Raw genomic sequence first — 6,000 nt, forward strand, 5'->3', positions numbered from 1 at the left:
ATATCTAAACATAGGTGTCTGATACTTATCTGAGAGTCATCAAGGGCTAATACCCTCTCACAATAACTACAATAACATCTCTTAGGTCATGCATTCAATGACCATTCATTTGTTGGGAAATCCATAGAGGCGAAAGTTAAATTATTTCCCTTATTATGACATTATCTTGTGATGTTTTCATTATTATTATTTGTTCTTTAGAATTATCTTTTCTTATCATCTAAACTAATGCCATGCAGCAAGTAAAAGAGAACACAATATGTAGGCACACTGCTAGGGAAAAACCAGTCAACGTTCTTCCTTCAGTAGATTCCAAATGAGACGACCAAGACCCTTACAACATAGACTCGGGACTACTTTCATCAAGTCATCCTTCTTTCATTGTGTTTTCATCCATGTCACTGAATTCTTGTCACTGAGTTTTCATCAAATAATTGCCATTGAGTTCACACTGAGACATTAACACTTCTTACTGTGAAGACAACAAATCCTTAACACTCATCACTGTAATTACAATGGGATAGAGATTGCACTGAGATCTTCACTGTTGTAATATTGAGCCCTTATCACTGTTGTTATACCCTTAACCTCAGACCGAACCATTATCACTGTAGTTATATCCTTAACATTGACCCTTCTCACTATTGTGGTATCGAAACAATGTTACTCCCTTACTATTATATCCGAACTTCATCTCAGAGGTAATCTAAACTTTCTCACTGTGTAGAACTGAAAAAAAAAATCATTGTAGTCCGAAATAATCTCAAAGATCCAACCTTATGTGGTAGCACCAGGATCATTCGAGCTCCTGTAGTGAAATAAAAAATATTGTCTGAAATTCTTGTCCGAAATTCTGATTTGAGTGAAGGCCTTATGTTGGTATTTATAGTGGTTTCTTCTTGAAATAAGGGAACATGATTTCATGAGAAATTATGTCTTCATTTATGGTTAGGCCAACATGAGATTACTTGAATGTAGTGGACTTGGTGATGATCTATTTGAAGTCGTCTTGAAGGAGACTTGATGGAGGAGTCTTTGACCAATAAATAAATTGACTTTGACCTAAAATAAATAATCCTAAAGCCTACAATGGAGGTTTGACCTAAAACAATTGACCCAAGCATGAAACCCATGCTTTAAATCAATAATAAAAATTACTTTCTTTATTCTTTTGACAAGTACATTACAAGATGACTCAAATACATTTAATGAAGACTGAACCTAGTTACATTTTCCAACACTCCCTCTTAACTAGGGAGGTATTCATCATATACAAGTACAAGGAATATCTAAACTATATGAACCATGAAGAAATTTAGACACCACAATACCATGGACTAGATTCCTGACGAAGGAAATCTATCCATTGGTATCTCAATAGTTTAGACACCACAATGCCATGGACTAGATTCTTGACCAGGGAAATTTATCCATGTGGGACTAATATGGAATCAAACTTTCAGCCTCTCTAGGTACTATTAGGCTTACTTGCTAATCATCAACCCAGAGATCCAGGTGTGTGTCAAAGCTCAATGACCAACACCACTCTTCCAACTTTGGGACCTAGACATCAACACAAAGTGCCAGCCATATGTCCTCCCAGGAAATGCTTCACTCACAAAGCCTCAACTCTCCTTGATCCAGCAAATCAAAGACAAAAAATATCTCCCGATCAAACTGATTGGTAACTAGCATGTTATCAAAACGTTTGAGAGATTTACATGTACAAACACAACCCCAATCAATAATATACTTTCACATGTATATAATCAAATACAAACCTTCGGGGTCTTCCAGACAACTTGATGTTGCTTCTCAACTTTTCGTAGTAGGACTATCAACCGAATATTTGACAGAAGATTCCTCAATCATACACTTTTCTTTCCTACTTCATATGCAACAACATATTCTTCAATCAGATCTTGCTTTCCTTCTTTCAACAACTCAAAATGCATTCTCCAATTTCATTTTCTCACTCATGGTCTTCACTAAAACTTATGAATGTTAGTCCTGGCCTAGTGCATGCCACATGAAGTAGAGAATCATATCTATCACTCCCTCTTAAACATAGAGGATCTAATTATTTCTATACAAGGAATATTCTCAACCATTCTCTTATCCTAGGGAGATTTCTTTCATTCAAGCTCCCTCTTAACCTAGGGAGATTTCATCTAGACTCCCTCTTAACTTAAGGAGTACTAATTCTTTACGACATCGAATAATCTTTCATGTATTCCATCCTTCGTACCAGAGTCATTCATATATCATGCTTATCAGATCAACTTTACTTACGATCATGTTCACCAACTTGAATATGATGTACATGCACAATTTAGATAGCAAGTACAACCAAAATTATAGAAGCATGAAGTTAGCCATATCAAAATCTTATAAAAACGGAAGCATTTAGACTTTATAAACATAACCAACAGAGACTATACTTCAATACTTAAACTTCTTGCCTAGATTTAGTTACAAATCCTAAATCACATACATAAGATATCAAACTCATTATATCTAGGGTTTCAATATTCTTTCAACGAAAAGTTCCCTTATATAGAAAACACTAGAAACAAATCAAATCAATGAATCTAACAAATTTCAGAATTCATATGTTAGACTCCTCACTAAGATTTCATACATGAGCTTCAACAATCAAAACCAATCACAACTTAATCAACATCATGAAAAACATATACTAGGGTTTGATGTAAACCCTAGACTTCCATCTCCAAAATTTCAGCAATCACTAGATAGATTCATAAATTCTAGACGGTTATACATAGTAGATAATTTAACTACTACTAGGGTTTAGCTGCTAAACCCTATATTTTCCAAACATCATCCTAGACCATCAAACTTTGACTAGGGCTTGTTTCCAAACCCTAGGACTCGTGATCATTAACACTTAGGTCAACACATATATGTAGGAATTCATCAACGATGAAATCATACATGCAACTCGATACTTGCAAGTAATCCCACTATAGCCGCTTGACCCAACTCTTCCTTGCTTGATCCTTGATTTCCTTTGATTTTTTTTACTTTCCTGCCCTTCCTTTACCTGTGATTTCTTTCCTTTGCTTGCTTTCTTGTTTCCTCCTCTTGGTGATCTTCTCCTCTATGAAACCAATTCCAAAGCTAAATTGACAAAAGGTCCCAAATTGATGCTCTGATGCCTTTTTATTAGTGATGCCTCTAATTTCTTAATTTTTCCTCTATTTTCCTTCAATTTCCTCCTCACATGTAACCTGTGACCTTTCATCTCCATTTTCTCCTATTTTCCTTTATTTTCATAAATAAATATCAAATAATGCCTTTTTTCCTTTTTTTCTTTTCAAATCATTTTCCAATGTATTTATCAATTTCCTTAGCCATAATAAACAATAAGTGATGCCCACTAGGATGTTTTGCCAAACATTCGACGTGGAATAATTGTCCCTTGACCTTGGTCTTATTTTTCCTTTATAACTTTATTACATGAACTTTTAACCCGAGGCTGTTACATATCATGTCAGCTTTATTTGGAATAGAGCATGTATTTTCATGCACAATAGGTATTACAAATAACTCTCCTTGGAAAAGATGCTCTTAGAAAGAACATGTAATTGCATGCACTAGAATAACATTTTTTATGTTAGATTTCCATTGGAAAGATTATGCAGTTGCATGTAAGATTATGTTAGCTTTCTTTTGGAAAGATTATGCATTTGCATGCAAGATTATGTTAGCTTTCTTTTGAGAAAATATTATGTATCTGCATGCAATTGTGAAAAGTTTATGTATTCGCATGAAAAGCCATGGCTAATGTGTTAGGTTCCTTTAAAAGAATAAGGACAATTATAGTGGTTTTCCTCTTGGAAAGGAAGGTGTGCTTGTGCGAGGGGAATATTAGTTAATGTGGTATTTATTTATATACATGTTATAATAGTTATATGCTTATGATTAATGCATGTGTAGTGATTGTTAAAGGAAGCATGTCACAATGTTTTGTTTACATTTCGTGAATGCACATGAATAGATGATGAAAAATCACTAGTATAGATTTTAATTAATATTTGATCTAATCATGATATCAAAGATTGATTTCAATAGAAGTTGCAGGAAAAGACTGCAACATATGTATTGATGGATTATGTTTACCATTATTGCAGGTAATACATTAGTAGTCCATGCAGATTGAAGGAATGTCAGCTGCAGGATAATCTATTAACGGGAAGAACCAGGCCCCAAAGACACAATGCTCAAGGTTTTGTGGGTAAATAATGTCATGATGATTGTAATAGCTTATAACTAGTTATGTTGTTTTTGAGATGAGATTATTTGTAATATTTTATGACAATGGTCAGTGGATGAACTTCCTTACAACCATTGAGTGAGGGGTGAACACCCTCATGAACATTTAATAATAAGATTAAGCATTTGTTGGTTTTCACCCTACAAGATTTCCAAGGTATATCGATGTCTAATGATGTGATTGCTTGTTGTGCCATTTTTATGATGTTGATTCCTTGCATGATGTGACATTTATGTTATCAAGAATGTGATTAACTAACTAAATTAAAATAATCATGGAATTGATGCAATGTTACATCAGGAAGTTTAAGTTAATATGCTACAATAGTGACAATTAATGGTTGTGTAACTTACTATTCCTTTATTAAATATTACTCTATTTAATGATGATGGTTTATCTAATGGTCATTGAAGGAATATGGAAAGTAATTCAGAAAGTTACACATTGGTAAATGTTGTAAAATGTTTCTAACTCCAAGCATTTTCATGCGAGGTTATTGGGGGATGTGAATACTGCAGTGACAAAACATAGTAAATATAATCATAAAAGTCCATCATGTTGTTGAAACATGGTGTTTTGAGTTCTCATTACAAAAATAAATTGGATGGTGTTTGAATCTATTGGCATTACTAGTTTGATTAACTAAGATAAGTCTGTGTGAATGACTTAAATCTAGTAGTGTTGCTTAATGATTGTTGGTTAGATGCACATGTGTAAATGAAATGACTATGAGAACGAAAGGGTGAAGAGAGGAACTCAATTCTTGAAAAATGTTTCATAGAGGATTGTTGATGTAGGAGCACTAGAGTTTCCATGCCATTAAAATCTTCATTGTGAAAATACTTAAAAATGGGGTCTTGATTTTTGAGAAGAATTTATATTCTTATATGTAAATAAATTGTATTTTGCAAGTTGGTATATTTCATGAGTTTTAGAACTAATGTGTCATAGTTTTAGAAAAACTATGGATAGGTGATATTTTGTCCATAAGGAAAATGAAAATCTACCTTGAAAAGCATGAGAGATTCTAGGGATAGATTGAGTGACTAGAATTTAGAAAAATATGATTTATGGAGTGCTTTTAGGATTTAGAAAAGCTATTGCATTTTCTTAATTCTACTTATTATAAGCCTACGAACAATGAGAACTAATGGTCAGATGCATGTAGAATCAAACCAAGAAATAGGAATGAGTGTTTTTGAATAGTTATATGTGAAAAATTTGTTGAATGAAAGTCATACGTATGGGGAACTCAACGCATGATTGATTCATCTCTTACTTGGACACTGTTGGCTATAGTAGTGTGGCAGAAATTATCAATTCGGCATAGAATATTGCGTCATAAGTCTCGTTGGGCTGAGGGTTTCTAAGTATTAAAACATAAGTTATTTGTGCATCAATTTATTAAAAGAATTTGCATACGTGTGAAATCAATATCTATTATATTAGATTTCTCTTAGAAAGAAATTGCATATGCATGAGATTAATATATATTATGCTATATTTATTTTAGAAAATGTGCATGTTTGCATGCAAGAAAATAGCTACTATGCAAAGAAGTATATGTTTGCAAGTAAGAAAAATAGCTACCATGCAAAGAAGTATATTTTTGCATGCAAAAATAGCTGCCATGCATCTAGGAGTTCAATTTATTGAAAATACTGCATGAATTATTGAAAAAAAGAAGATAATTTAATGAGACT

At 33.1% G+C, this 6,000-nt stretch overlaps 1 long non-coding RNA gene across 1 annotated transcript in view; it reads left to right on the forward strand.

Annotated features, from left to right (window-relative positions):
* LOC149264554 (uncharacterized) overlaps positions 1-4,430 on the forward strand; it is an 89,325-nt gene extending 84,895 nt beyond the window's left edge. Inside the window, exon 4 of the long non-coding RNA XR_016259751.1 lies at positions 4,155-4,430. This is a non-coding gene — a long non-coding RNA (uncharacterized LOC149264554). The remainder of the gene's footprint in view (positions 1-4,154) is intronic.
* Positions 4,431-6,000: the final 1,570 nt, after the last annotated feature.

The sequence above is a fragment of the Pinus tabuliformis genome, chromosome 6 (assembly GCF_031772625.1).
Source record: "Pinus tabuliformis cultivar Carrire ecotype Pingquan chromosome 6, CPIR1, whole genome shotgun sequence".
Classification (NCBI taxonomy): domain Eukaryota; kingdom Viridiplantae; phylum Streptophyta; class Pinopsida; order Pinales; family Pinaceae; genus Pinus; species Pinus tabuliformis.